We start from the raw sequence: 9,929 nt of genomic DNA, 5'->3' as shown, positions 1-9,929 counted from the left end.
ACTTTTCTACTTCTAACTACTGGTTCATAAATGAATACATTTGAAAATTGAATGCATCAACAGAACGGTGTTGGCAGTATAAAATATCTACAGCACCTTGTATTCCCAGGTGGTCTCCCATCCAAGTACTAACCAGGCCCAACACTGCTTAGCTTCCAAGATCAGATGAGATTGGGCGTATCCAGTGTGGTGTGGCTGTAGATGAACTTTGTGGTTTCTGTTAGAACATTTCTACTTCTAACTACTGGTTCATAAATGAATACGTTTTAAAATGGAATGCATCAACAGAACGGTGCTGGCAGTATAAAAATATCTACAGCACCTTGTATTCCCAGGTGGTCTCCCATCCAAGTACTAACCAGGCCCAACACTGCATAGCTTCCAAGATCAGATGAGATTGGGCGTATCCAGTGTGGTGTGACTGTAGATGAGCTTTGTGGTTTCTGTTAGAACTTTTCTACTTCTAACTACTGGTTCATAAATGAATACGTTTGAAAATGGAATGCATCAACAGAACGGTGTTGGCAGTATAAAAATATCTACAGCACCTTGTATTCCCAGGTGGTCTCCCATCCAAATACTAACCAGGCCCAACACTGCTTAGCTTCCAAGATCAGATGAGAATGGGCGTATCCAGTGTGTTGTGGCTGTAGATGACCTTTGTGGTTTCTGTTAGAACTTTTCTACTTCTAACTACTGGTTCATAAATGAATACGTTTGAAAATGGAATGCATCAACAGAACGGTGTTGGCAGTATAAAAATATCTACAGCACCTAGTATTCCCAGGTGGTCTCCCATCCAAGTACTAACCAGGCCCAACACTGCTTAGCTTCCAAGATCAGATGAGATTGGGCGTATCCAGTGTGGTGTGGCTGTAGATGAGCTTTGTGGTTTCTGTTAGAACTTTTCTACTTCTAAGTACTGGTTCATAAATGAATACGTTTGAAAATGGAATGCATCAACAGAACGGTGTTGGCAGTATAAAAATATATACAGCACCTTGAATTCCCAGGTGGTCTCCCATCCAAGTACTAACCAGGCCCAACACTGCTTAGCTTCCAAGATCAGATGAGATTGGGCGTATCCAGTGTGGTGTGGCTGTAGATGAGCTTTGTGGTTTCTGTTAGAACATTTCTACTTCTAACTACTGGTTCATAAATGAATACGTTTTAAAATGGAATGCATCAACAGAACGGTGCTGGCAGTATAAAATTATCGACAACACCTTGTATTCCCAGGTGGTCTCCCATCCAAGTACTAACCAGGCCCAACACTGCTTAGCTTCCAAGAGCAGATGAGATTGGGCGTATCCAGTGTGGTGTGGCTGTAGATGAGGTTTATGGTTTCTGTTAGAACTTTTCTACTTTTAACTACTGGTTCATAAATGAATACGTTTGAAAATGGAATGCATCAACAGAACGGTGTTGGTAGTATAAAAATATCTACAGCACCTTGTATTCCCAGGTGGTCTCCCATCCAAGTACTAACCAGGCCCAACACTGCTTAGCTTCCAAGATCAGATGAGTTTGGGCGTATCCAGTGTGGTGTGGCTGCAGATGAGCTTTGTGGTTTCTGTTAGAACTTTTCTACTTCTAACTACTGGTTCATAAATGAATACATTTGAAAATGGAATGCATCAACAGAACGGTGTTGGCAGTATAAAAATGTCTATAGCACCTTGTATTCCCAGGTGGTCTCCCATCCAAGTACTAACCAAGCCCAACACTGCTTAGCTTCCAAGATCAGATGAGTTTGGGGGTATCCAGTGTGATGTGGCTGTAGATGAGCTTTGTGGTTTCTGTTAGAACTTTTCTACTTCTAACTACTGGTTCATAAATGAATACGTTTGAAAATGGAATGCATCAACAGAACGGTGTTGGTAGTATAAAAATATCTACAGAACCTTGTATTCCCAGGTGGTCTCTCATCCAAGTACTAACCAGGCCCAACACTGCTTAGCTTCCAAGATCAGATGAGATTGGGCGTATCCAGTGTGGTGTGGCTGTAGATGACCTTTGTGGTTTCTGTTAGAACTTTTCTACTTCTAACTACTGGTTCATAAATGAATACGTTTGAAAATGGAATGCATCAACAGAACGGTGTTGGTAGTATAAAAATATCTACAGAACCTTGTATTCCCAGGTGGTCTCCCATCCAAGTACTAACCAGGCCCAACACTGCATAGCTTCCGAGATCAAATGAGATTGGGCGTATCCAGTGTGGTGTGGCTGTAGATGAGCTTTGTGGTTTCTGTTTGAACTTTTCTACTTCTAACTACTGGTTCATAAATGAATACATTTGAAAATTGAATGCATCAACAGAACGGTGTTGGCAGTATAAAAATATCTACAGCACCTTGTATTCCCAGGTGGTCTCCCATCCAAGTACTAACCAGGCCCAACACTGCTTAGCTTCCAAGATCAGATGAGATTGGGCGTATCCAGTGTGTTGTGGCTGTAGATGAGCTTTGTGGTTTCTGTTAGAACTTTTCTACTTCTAAGTACTGGTTCATAAATGAATACATTTGAAAATTGAATGCATCAACAGAACGGTGTTGGCAGTATAAAAATATCTACAGCACCTTGTATTCCCAGGTGGTCTCCCATCCAAGTACTAACCAGGCCCAACACTGCTTAGCTTCCAAGATCAGATGAGATTGGGCGTATCCAGTGTGTTGTGGCTGTAGATGAGCTTTGTGGTTTCTGTTAGAACTTTTCTACTTCTAACTACTGGTTCATAAATGAATACATTTGAAAATTGAATGCATCAACAGAACGGTGTTGGCAGTATAAAAATATCTACAGCACCTTGTATTCCCAGGTGGTCTCCCATCCAAGTACTAACCAGGCCCAACACTGCTTAGCTTCCAAGATCAGATGAGATTGGGCGTATCCAGTGTGTTGTGGCTGTAGATGAGCTTTGTGGTTTCTGTTAGAACTTTTCTACTTCTAAGTACTGGTTCATAAATGAATACGTTTGAAAATGGAATGCATCAACAGAACGGTGTTGGCAGTATAAAAATATCTACAGCACCTTGTATTCCCAAGTGGTCTCCCATCCAAGTACTAATCATGCCCAACACTGCTTAGCTTCCAAGATCAGATGAGATTGGGCGTATCCAGTGTGGTGTGGCTGTAGATAAACTTTGTGGTTTCTGTTAGAACATATCTACTTCTAACTACTGGTTCATAAATGAATACGTTTTAAAATGGAATGCATCAACAAAACGGTGCTGGCAGTATAAAAATATCTACAGCACCTTGTATTCCCAGGTGGTCTCCCATCCAAGTACTAACCAGGCCCAACACTGCTTAGCTTCCAAGATCAGATGAGATTGGGCGTATCCAGTGTGGTGTGGCTGTAGATGAGCTTTGTGGTTTCTGTTAGAACTTTTCTACTTCTAAGTACTGGTTCATAAATGAATACGTTTGAAAATGGAATGCATCAACAGAACGGTGTTGGCAGTATAAAAATATCTACAGCACCTTGTATTCCCAAGTGGTCTCCCATCCAAGTACTAATCAGGCCCAACACTGCTTAGCTTCCAAGATCAGATGAGATTGGGCGTATCCAGTGTGGTGTGACTGTAGATAAACTTTGTGGTTTCTGTTAGAACATTTCTACTTCTAACTACTGGTTCATAAATGAATACGTTTTAAAATGGAATGCATCAACAGAACGGTGCTGGCAGTATAAAAATATCTACAGCACCTTGTATTCCCAGGTGGTCTCCCATCCAAGTACTAACCAGGCCCAACACTGCTTAGCTTCCAAGATCAGATGAGATTGGGCGTATCCAGTGTGGTGTGGCTGTAGATGAGCTTTGTGGTTTCTGTTAGAACTTTTCTACTTCTAAGTACTGGTTCATAAATGAATACGTTTTAAAATGGAATGCATCAACAGAACGGTGCTGGCAGTATAAGATTATCTACAGCACCTTGTATTCCCAGGTGGTCTCCCATCCAAGTACTAACCAGGCCCAACACTGCTTAGCTTCCAAGATCAGATGAGATTGGGCATATCCAGTGTGGTGTGGCTGTAGATGAGCTTTATATTTTCTGTTAGAACTTTTCTACTTCTAACTACTGGTTCATAAATGAATACGTTTGAAAATGGAATGCATCAACAGAACGGTGTTGGTAGTATAAAAAAATCTACAGCACCTTGTATTCCCAGGTGGTCTCCCATACAAGTACTAACCAGGCCCAACACTGCTTAGCTTCCAAAATCAGATGAGTTTGGGCGTATCCAGTGTGGTGTGGCTGTAGATGAGCTTTGTGGTTTCTGTTAGAACTTTTCTACTTCTAACTACTGGTTCATAAATGAATACGTTTGAAAATGGAATGCATCAACAGAACGGTGTTGGCAGTATAAAAATGTCTACAGCACCTTGTATTCCCAGGTGGTCTCCCATCCAAGTACTAACCAGGCCCAACACTGCTTAGCTTCCAAGATCAGATGAGATTGGGTGTATCCAGTGTAGTGTGGCTGTAGATGAGCTTTGTGGTTTCTGTTAAAACTTTTCTACTTCTAACTACTGGTTCATAAATGAATACGTTTGAAAATGGAATGCATCAACAGAACGGTGTTGGCAGTATAAAAATATCTACAGCACCTTGTATTCCCAGGTGGTCTCCCATCCAAGTACTAACCAGGCCCAACACTGCATAGCTTCCAAGATTAGATGAGATTGGGCGTATCCAGTGAGGTATGGCTGTAGATGATATTTGTGGTTTCTGTTAGAACTTTTCTACTTCTAACTACTGGTTCATAAATGAATACGTTTGAAAATTGAATGCATCAACAGAACGGTGTTGGCAGCATAAAAATATCTACAGCACCTTGTATTCCCAGGTGGTCTCCCATCCAAGTACTAACCAGGCCCAGCACTGCTTAGCTTCCAAGATCAGATGAGATTGGGCGTATCCAGTGTGGTGTGGCTGTAGATGAGCTTTGTGGTTTCTGTTAGAACTTTTCTACTTCTAACTACTGGTTCATAAATGAATACGTTTTAAAATGGAATGCATCAACAGAACGGTGCTGGCAGTATAAAATTATCTACAGCACCTTGTATTCCCAGGTGGTCTCCCATCCAAGTACTAACCAGGCCCAACACTGCTTAGCTTCCAAGATCAGATGAGATTGGGCATATCCAGTGTGGTGTGGCTGTAGATGAGCTTTAGGGTTTCTGTTAGAACTTTTCTACTTCTAACTACTGGTTCATAAATGAATACATTTGAAAATGGAATGCATCAACAGAACGGTGTTGGTAGTATAAAAATATCTACAGCACCTTGTATTCCCTGGTGGTCTCCCATCCAAGTACTAACCAGGCCCAACACTGCTTAGCTTCCAAGATCAGATGAGTTTGGGCGTATCCAGTGTGGTGTGGCTGCAGATAAGCTTTGTGGTTTCTGTTAGAACTTTTCTACTTCTAACTACTGGTTCATAAATGAATACGTTTGAAAATGGCATGCATCAACAGAACGGTGTTGGCAGTATAAAAATGTCTACAGCACCTTGTATTGTCAGGTGGTCTCCCATCCAAGTACTAACCAGGCCCAACACTGCTTAGCTTCCAAGATCAGATGAGATTGGGCGTATCCAGTGTCTTGTGGCTGTAGATGACCTTTGTGGTTTCTGTTAGAACTTTTCTACTTCTAACTACTGGTTCATAAATGAATACGTTTGAAAATGGAATGCATCAACAGAACGGTGTTGGCAGTATAAAAATATCTACAGCACCTTGTATTCCCAGGTGGTCCCCCATCCAAGTACTAACCAGACCCAACACTGCTTAGCTTCCAAGATCAGATGAGATTGGGCGTATCCAGTGTGGTGTGGCTGTAGATGAGCTTTGTGGTTTCTGTTAGAACTTTTCTACTTCTAAGTACTGGTTCATATATGAATACGTTTGAAAATGGAATGCATCAACAGAACGGTGTTGGCAGTATAAAAATATCTACAGCACCTTGTATTCCCAAGTGGTCTCCCATCCAAGTACTAATCAGGCCCAACACTGCTTAGCTTCCAAGATCAGATGAGATTGGGCGTATCCAGTGTGGTGTGGCTGTAGATGAACTTTGTGGTTTCTGTTAGAACATTTCTACTTCTAACTACTGGTTCATAAATGAATACGTTTGAAAATGGAATGCATCAACAGAACGGTGTTGGCAGTATAAAAATGTCTACAGCACCTTGTTTTCCCAGGTGGTCTCCCATCCAAGAACTAACCATGCCCAACACTGCTTAGCTTCCAAGATCAGATGAGATTGGGCGTATCCAGTGTGGTGTGGCTGTAGATGAGCTTTGTGGTTTCTGTTAGAACTTTTCTACTTCTAACTACTGGTTCATAAATGAATAAGTTTGAAAATGGAATGCATCAACAGAACGGTGTTGGCAGTATAAAAATATCTACAGCACCTTGTATTCCCAGGTGGTCTCCCATCCAAGTACTAACCAGGCCCAACACTGCTTAAGCTTCCAAGATCAGATGAGATTGGGCGTATCCAGTGTGGTGTGGCTGTAGATGAACTTTGTGGTTTCTGTTAGAACATTTCTACTTCTAACTACTGGTTCATAAATGAATACGTTTTAAAATGGAATGCATCAACAGAACGGTGCTGGCAGTATAAAATTATCTACAGCACCTTGTATTCCCAGGTGGTCTCCCATCCAAGTACTAACCAGGCCCAACACTGCTTAGCTTCCAAGATCAGATGAGATTGGGCGTATCCAGTGTGGTGTGGCTGTAGATGAGCTTTGTGGTTTCTGTTAGAAATTTTCTACTTCTAACTACTGATACATAAATGAATACGTTTGAAAATGGAATGCATCAACAGAACGGTGTTGGCAGTATAAAAATGTCTACAGCACCTTGTATTCCCAGGTGGTCTCCCATCCAAGTACTAACCAGGCCCAACACTGCTTAGCTTCCAAGATCAGATGAGATTGGGCGTATCCAGTGTGGTGTGGCTGTAGATGAGCTTTGTGGTTTCTGTTAGAACTTTTCTACTTCTAACTACTGGTTCATAAATGAATACGTTTGAAAATGGAATGCATCAACAGAACGGTGTTGGCAGTATAAAAATATCTACAGCACCTTGTATTCCCAAGTGGTCTCCCATCCAAGTACTAATCAGGCCCAACACTGCTTAGCTTCCAAGATCAGATGAGATTGGGCGTATCCAGTGTGGTGTGGCTGTAGATGAACTTTGTGGTTTCTGTTAGAACATTTCTACTTCTAACTACTGGTTCATAAATGAATACGTTTGAAAATGGAATGCATCAACAGAACGGTGTTGGCAGTATAAAAATGTCTACAGCACCTTGTTTTCCCAGGTGGTCTCCCATCCAAGAACTAACCATGCCCAACACTGCTTAGCTTCCAAGATCAGATGAGATTGGGCGTATCCAGTGTGGTGTGGCTGTAGATGAGCTTTGTGGTTTCTGTTAGAACTTTTCTACTTCTAACTACTGGTTCATAAATGAATAAGTTTGAAAATGGAATGCATCAACAGAACGGTGTTGGCAGTATAAAAATATCTACAGCACCTTGTATTCCCAGGTGGTCTCCCATCCAAGTACTAACCAGGCCCAACACTGCTTAGCTTCCAAGATCAGATGAGATTGGGCGTATCCAGTGTGGTGTGGCTGTAGATGACCTTTGTGGTTTCTGTTAGAACTTTTCTACTTCTAACTACTGGTTCATAAATGAATACGTTTGAAAATGGAATGCATCAACAGAACGGTGTTGGCAGTATAAAAATATCTACAGCACCTTGTATTCCCAGGTGGTCTCCCATCCAAGTACTAACCAGGCCCAACACTGCTTAAGCTTCCAAGATCAGATGAGATTGGGCGTATCCAGTGTGGTGTGGCTGTAGATGAACTTTGTGGTTTCTGTTAGAACATTTCTACTTCTAACTACTGGTTCATAAATGAATACGTTTTAAAATGGAATGCATCAACAGAACGGTGCTGGCAGTATAAAATTATCTACAGCACCTTGTATTCCCAGGTGGTCTCCCATCCAAGTACTAACCAGGCCCAACACTGCTTAGCTTCCAAGATCAGATGAGATTGGGCGTATCCAGTGTGGTGTGGCTGTAGATGAGCTTTGTGGTTTCTGTTAGAAATTTTCTACTTCTAACTACTGATACATAAATGAATACGTTTGAAAATGGAATGCATCAACAGAACGGTGTTGGCAGTATAAAAATGTCTACAGCACCTTGTATTCCCAGGTGGTCTCCCATCCAAGTACTAACCAGGCCCAACACTGCTTAGCTTCCAAGATCAGATGAGATTGGGCGTATCCAGTGTGGTGTGGCTGTAGATGAGCTTTGTGGTTTCTGTTAGAACTTTTCTACTTCTAACTACTGGTTCATAAATGAATACGTTTGAAAATGGAATGCATCAACAGAACGGTGTTGGCAGTATAAAAATATCTACAGCACCTTGTATTCCCAAGTGGTCTCCCATCCAAGTACTAATCAGGCCCAACACTGCTTAGCTTCCAAGATCAGATGAGATTGGGCGTATCCAGTGTGGTGTGGCTGTAGATGAGCTTTGTGGTTTCTGTTAGAACTTTTCTACTTCTAACTACTGGTTCATAAATGAATAAGTTTGAAAATGGAATGCATCAACAGAACGGTGTTGGCAGTATAAAAATATCTACAGCACCTTGTATTCCCAGGTGGTCTCCCATCCAAGTACTAACCAGGCCCAACACTGCTTAGCTTCCAAGATCAGATGAGATTGGGCGTATCCAGTGTGGTGTGGCTGTAGATGAACTTTGTGGTTTCTGTTAGAACATTTCTACTTCTAACTACTGGTTCATAAATGAATACGTTTTAAAATGGAATGCATCAACAGAACGGTGCTGGCAGTATAAAATTATCTACAGCACCTTGTATTCCCAGGTGGTCTCCCATCCAAGTACTAACCAGGCCCAACACTGCTTAGCTTCCAAGATCAGATGAGATTGGGCGTATCCAGTGTGGTGTGGCTGTAGATGAGCTTTGTGGTTTCTGTTAGAACTTTTCTACTTCTAACTACTGGTTCATAAATGAATACGTTTGAAAATGGAATGCATCAACAGAACGGTGTTGGCAGTATAAAAATATCTACAGCACCTTGTATTCCCAGGTGGTCTCCCATCCAAGTACTAACCAGGCCCAACACTGCTTAGCTTCCAAGATCAGATGAGATTGGGCGTATCCAGTGTGGTGTGGCTGTAGATTAACTTTGTGGTTTCTGTTAGAACATTTCTACTTCTAACTACTGGTTCATAAATGAATACGTTTTAAAATGGAATGCATCAACAGAACGGTGCTGGCAGTATAAAATTATCTACAGCACCTTGTATTCCCAGGTGGTCTCCCATCCAAATACTAACCAGGCCCAACACTGCTTAGCTTCCAAGATCAGATGAGATTGGGCGTATCCAGTGTGGTGTGGCTGTAGATGAGCTTTGTGGTTTCTGTTAGAAATTTTCTACTTCTATCTACTGGTACATAAATGAATACGTTTGAAAATGGAATGCATCAACAGAACGGTGTTGGCAGTATAAAAATATCTACAGCACCTTGTATTCCCAGGTGGTCTCCCATCCAAGTACTAACCAGGCCCAACACTGCTTAGCTTCCAAGATCAGATGAGATTGGGCATATCCAGTGTGGTGTGGCTGTAGATGAGCTTTGTGGTTTCTGTTAGAACTTTTCTACTTCTAACTACTGGTTCATAAATGAATACGTTTGAAAATGGAATGCATCAACAGAACGGTGTTGGCAGTATAAAAATATCTACAGCACCTTGTATTCCCAGGTGGTCTCCCATCCAAGTCCTAACCAGGCACAACACTGCTTAGCTTCCAAGATCAGATGAGATTGGGCGTATCCAGTGTGGCTATGGATGTAGATGAGCT

The 9,929-nt window shown here is 41.8% G+C and overlaps 35 non-coding genes and 9 pseudogenes across 35 annotated transcripts; all 44 read right to left on the bottom strand.

Annotated features, from left to right (window-relative positions):
* Positions 1-84: 84 nt before the first annotated feature.
* LOC135064295 (5S ribosomal RNA) lies at positions 85-203 on the bottom strand. Its single transcript, XR_010250605.1, has one exon. It is a non-coding gene; the product is annotated as a 5S ribosomal RNA (ribosomal RNA).
* Positions 204-310: 107 nt separating this feature from the next.
* LOC135068634 (5S ribosomal RNA) lies at positions 311-429 on the bottom strand. The gene has a single exon (XR_010254830.1). It is a non-coding gene; the product is annotated as a 5S ribosomal RNA (ribosomal RNA).
* A 107-nt stretch (positions 430-536) lies between these two features.
* Positions 537-655, bottom strand: LOC134892241 (5S ribosomal RNA; annotated as a pseudogene).
* A 107-nt stretch (positions 656-762) lies between these two features.
* On the bottom strand, positions 763-881 carry LOC134889369 (5S ribosomal RNA). The gene has a single exon (XR_010171240.1). It is a non-coding gene; the product is annotated as a 5S ribosomal RNA (ribosomal RNA).
* Positions 882-988: 107 nt separating this feature from the next.
* LOC135062257 (5S ribosomal RNA) lies at positions 989-1,107 on the bottom strand. The gene has a single exon (XR_010248611.1). It is a non-coding gene; the product is annotated as a 5S ribosomal RNA (ribosomal RNA).
* Positions 1,108-1,214: 107 nt separating this feature from the next.
* Positions 1,215-1,333, bottom strand: LOC134887134 (5S ribosomal RNA; annotated as a pseudogene).
* A 107-nt stretch (positions 1,334-1,440) lies between these two features.
* On the bottom strand, positions 1,441-1,559 carry LOC135065975 (5S ribosomal RNA). The gene has a single exon (XR_010252238.1). It is a non-coding gene; the product is annotated as a 5S ribosomal RNA (ribosomal RNA).
* A 107-nt stretch (positions 1,560-1,666) lies between these two features.
* LOC134893263 (5S ribosomal RNA) lies at positions 1,667-1,785 on the bottom strand (annotated as a pseudogene).
* Positions 1,786-1,892: 107 nt separating this feature from the next.
* Positions 1,893-2,011, bottom strand: LOC134888003 (5S ribosomal RNA; annotated as a pseudogene).
* A 107-nt stretch (positions 2,012-2,118) lies between these two features.
* Positions 2,119-2,237, bottom strand: LOC134892510 (5S ribosomal RNA; annotated as a pseudogene).
* A 107-nt stretch (positions 2,238-2,344) lies between these two features.
* LOC135067486 (5S ribosomal RNA) lies at positions 2,345-2,463 on the bottom strand. Its single transcript, XR_010253699.1, has one exon. It is a non-coding gene; the product is annotated as a 5S ribosomal RNA (ribosomal RNA).
* Positions 2,464-2,570: 107 nt separating this feature from the next.
* On the bottom strand, positions 2,571-2,689 carry LOC135067485 (5S ribosomal RNA). The gene has a single exon (XR_010253698.1). It is a non-coding gene; the product is annotated as a 5S ribosomal RNA (ribosomal RNA).
* A 107-nt stretch (positions 2,690-2,796) lies between these two features.
* On the bottom strand, positions 2,797-2,915 carry LOC135067484 (5S ribosomal RNA). Its single transcript, XR_010253697.1, has one exon. It is a non-coding gene; the product is annotated as a 5S ribosomal RNA (ribosomal RNA).
* A 107-nt stretch (positions 2,916-3,022) lies between these two features.
* On the bottom strand, positions 3,023-3,141 carry LOC135068047 (5S ribosomal RNA). Its single transcript, XR_010254256.1, has one exon. It is a non-coding gene; the product is annotated as a 5S ribosomal RNA (ribosomal RNA).
* A 107-nt stretch (positions 3,142-3,248) lies between these two features.
* On the bottom strand, positions 3,249-3,367 carry LOC135064284 (5S ribosomal RNA). The gene has a single exon (XR_010250594.1). It is a non-coding gene; the product is annotated as a 5S ribosomal RNA (ribosomal RNA).
* A 107-nt stretch (positions 3,368-3,474) lies between these two features.
* LOC135060798 (5S ribosomal RNA) lies at positions 3,475-3,593 on the bottom strand. Its single transcript, XR_010247192.1, has one exon. It is a non-coding gene; the product is annotated as a 5S ribosomal RNA (ribosomal RNA).
* A 107-nt stretch (positions 3,594-3,700) lies between these two features.
* On the bottom strand, positions 3,701-3,819 carry LOC135064273 (5S ribosomal RNA). The gene has a single exon (XR_010250583.1). It is a non-coding gene; the product is annotated as a 5S ribosomal RNA (ribosomal RNA).
* A 107-nt stretch (positions 3,820-3,926) lies between these two features.
* Positions 3,927-4,045, bottom strand: LOC135058971 (5S ribosomal RNA). The gene has a single exon (XR_010245392.1). It is a non-coding gene; the product is annotated as a 5S ribosomal RNA (ribosomal RNA).
* Positions 4,046-4,152: 107 nt separating this feature from the next.
* Positions 4,153-4,271, bottom strand: LOC134886060 (5S ribosomal RNA). Its single transcript, XR_010170156.1, has one exon. It is a non-coding gene; the product is annotated as a 5S ribosomal RNA (ribosomal RNA).
* Positions 4,272-4,378: 107 nt separating this feature from the next.
* LOC135061774 (5S ribosomal RNA) lies at positions 4,379-4,497 on the bottom strand. Its single transcript, XR_010248145.1, has one exon. It is a non-coding gene; the product is annotated as a 5S ribosomal RNA (ribosomal RNA).
* Positions 4,498-4,604: 107 nt separating this feature from the next.
* On the bottom strand, positions 4,605-4,723 carry LOC134885932 (5S ribosomal RNA). Its single transcript, XR_010170033.1, has one exon. It is a non-coding gene; the product is annotated as a 5S ribosomal RNA (ribosomal RNA).
* A 107-nt stretch (positions 4,724-4,830) lies between these two features.
* Positions 4,831-4,949, bottom strand: LOC134901348 (5S ribosomal RNA). Its single transcript, XR_010174836.1, has one exon. It is a non-coding gene; the product is annotated as a 5S ribosomal RNA (ribosomal RNA).
* A 107-nt stretch (positions 4,950-5,056) lies between these two features.
* On the bottom strand, positions 5,057-5,175 carry LOC135058970 (5S ribosomal RNA). The gene has a single exon (XR_010245391.1). It is a non-coding gene; the product is annotated as a 5S ribosomal RNA (ribosomal RNA).
* A 107-nt stretch (positions 5,176-5,282) lies between these two features.
* Positions 5,283-5,401, bottom strand: LOC135070413 (5S ribosomal RNA). Its single transcript, XR_010256579.1, has one exon. It is a non-coding gene; the product is annotated as a 5S ribosomal RNA (ribosomal RNA).
* A 107-nt stretch (positions 5,402-5,508) lies between these two features.
* Positions 5,509-5,627, bottom strand: LOC134895726 (5S ribosomal RNA; annotated as a pseudogene).
* Positions 5,628-5,734: 107 nt separating this feature from the next.
* On the bottom strand, positions 5,735-5,853 carry LOC135063175 (5S ribosomal RNA). The gene has a single exon (XR_010249512.1). It is a non-coding gene; the product is annotated as a 5S ribosomal RNA (ribosomal RNA).
* Positions 5,854-5,960: 107 nt separating this feature from the next.
* On the bottom strand, positions 5,961-6,079 carry LOC134901849 (5S ribosomal RNA). The gene has a single exon (XR_010175327.1). It is a non-coding gene; the product is annotated as a 5S ribosomal RNA (ribosomal RNA).
* Positions 6,080-6,186: 107 nt separating this feature from the next.
* Positions 6,187-6,305, bottom strand: LOC134890179 (5S ribosomal RNA; annotated as a pseudogene).
* A 107-nt stretch (positions 6,306-6,412) lies between these two features.
* Positions 6,413-6,532, bottom strand: LOC135070022 (5S ribosomal RNA). The gene has a single exon (XR_010256196.1). It is a non-coding gene; the product is annotated as a 5S ribosomal RNA (ribosomal RNA).
* A 107-nt stretch (positions 6,533-6,639) lies between these two features.
* Positions 6,640-6,758, bottom strand: LOC135064261 (5S ribosomal RNA). Its single transcript, XR_010250572.1, has one exon. It is a non-coding gene; the product is annotated as a 5S ribosomal RNA (ribosomal RNA).
* Positions 6,759-6,865: 107 nt separating this feature from the next.
* Positions 6,866-6,984, bottom strand: LOC135060222 (5S ribosomal RNA). Its single transcript, XR_010246615.1, has one exon. It is a non-coding gene; the product is annotated as a 5S ribosomal RNA (ribosomal RNA).
* Positions 6,985-7,091: 107 nt separating this feature from the next.
* LOC134901848 (5S ribosomal RNA) lies at positions 7,092-7,210 on the bottom strand. The gene has a single exon (XR_010175326.1). It is a non-coding gene; the product is annotated as a 5S ribosomal RNA (ribosomal RNA).
* A 107-nt stretch (positions 7,211-7,317) lies between these two features.
* On the bottom strand, positions 7,318-7,436 carry LOC134890178 (5S ribosomal RNA; annotated as a pseudogene).
* Positions 7,437-7,543: 107 nt separating this feature from the next.
* LOC135064250 (5S ribosomal RNA) lies at positions 7,544-7,662 on the bottom strand. The gene has a single exon (XR_010250561.1). It is a non-coding gene; the product is annotated as a 5S ribosomal RNA (ribosomal RNA).
* A 107-nt stretch (positions 7,663-7,769) lies between these two features.
* LOC135070021 (5S ribosomal RNA) lies at positions 7,770-7,889 on the bottom strand. The gene has a single exon (XR_010256195.1). It is a non-coding gene; the product is annotated as a 5S ribosomal RNA (ribosomal RNA).
* A 107-nt stretch (positions 7,890-7,996) lies between these two features.
* Positions 7,997-8,115, bottom strand: LOC135064238 (5S ribosomal RNA). The gene has a single exon (XR_010250549.1). It is a non-coding gene; the product is annotated as a 5S ribosomal RNA (ribosomal RNA).
* A 107-nt stretch (positions 8,116-8,222) lies between these two features.
* On the bottom strand, positions 8,223-8,341 carry LOC135060221 (5S ribosomal RNA). The gene has a single exon (XR_010246614.1). It is a non-coding gene; the product is annotated as a 5S ribosomal RNA (ribosomal RNA).
* A 107-nt stretch (positions 8,342-8,448) lies between these two features.
* On the bottom strand, positions 8,449-8,567 carry LOC134901847 (5S ribosomal RNA). The gene has a single exon (XR_010175325.1). It is a non-coding gene; the product is annotated as a 5S ribosomal RNA (ribosomal RNA).
* A 107-nt stretch (positions 8,568-8,674) lies between these two features.
* On the bottom strand, positions 8,675-8,793 carry LOC135064227 (5S ribosomal RNA). The gene has a single exon (XR_010250538.1). It is a non-coding gene; the product is annotated as a 5S ribosomal RNA (ribosomal RNA).
* Positions 8,794-8,900: 107 nt separating this feature from the next.
* LOC135064215 (5S ribosomal RNA) lies at positions 8,901-9,019 on the bottom strand. The gene has a single exon (XR_010250526.1). It is a non-coding gene; the product is annotated as a 5S ribosomal RNA (ribosomal RNA).
* Positions 9,020-9,126: 107 nt separating this feature from the next.
* On the bottom strand, positions 9,127-9,245 carry LOC135064203 (5S ribosomal RNA). The gene has a single exon (XR_010250515.1). It is a non-coding gene; the product is annotated as a 5S ribosomal RNA (ribosomal RNA).
* A 107-nt stretch (positions 9,246-9,352) lies between these two features.
* LOC135061870 (5S ribosomal RNA) lies at positions 9,353-9,471 on the bottom strand. The gene has a single exon (XR_010248237.1). It is a non-coding gene; the product is annotated as a 5S ribosomal RNA (ribosomal RNA).
* Positions 9,472-9,578: 107 nt separating this feature from the next.
* Positions 9,579-9,697, bottom strand: LOC135058969 (5S ribosomal RNA). Its single transcript, XR_010245390.1, has one exon. It is a non-coding gene; the product is annotated as a 5S ribosomal RNA (ribosomal RNA).
* Positions 9,698-9,804: 107 nt separating this feature from the next.
* LOC134894546 (5S ribosomal RNA) lies at positions 9,805-9,924 on the bottom strand (annotated as a pseudogene).
* Positions 9,925-9,929: the final 5 nt, after the last annotated feature.

Source organism: Pseudophryne corroboree, chromosome 3 (genome assembly GCF_028390025.1).
Source record: "Pseudophryne corroboree isolate aPseCor3 chromosome 3, aPseCor3.hap2, whole genome shotgun sequence".
NCBI classification, from domain to species: Eukaryota; Metazoa; Chordata; class Amphibia; order Anura; family Myobatrachidae; genus Pseudophryne; species Pseudophryne corroboree.
Note: the sequence above shows the minus strand (reverse complement) of the source record. Positions and strands in the feature narration are given on the sequence as shown.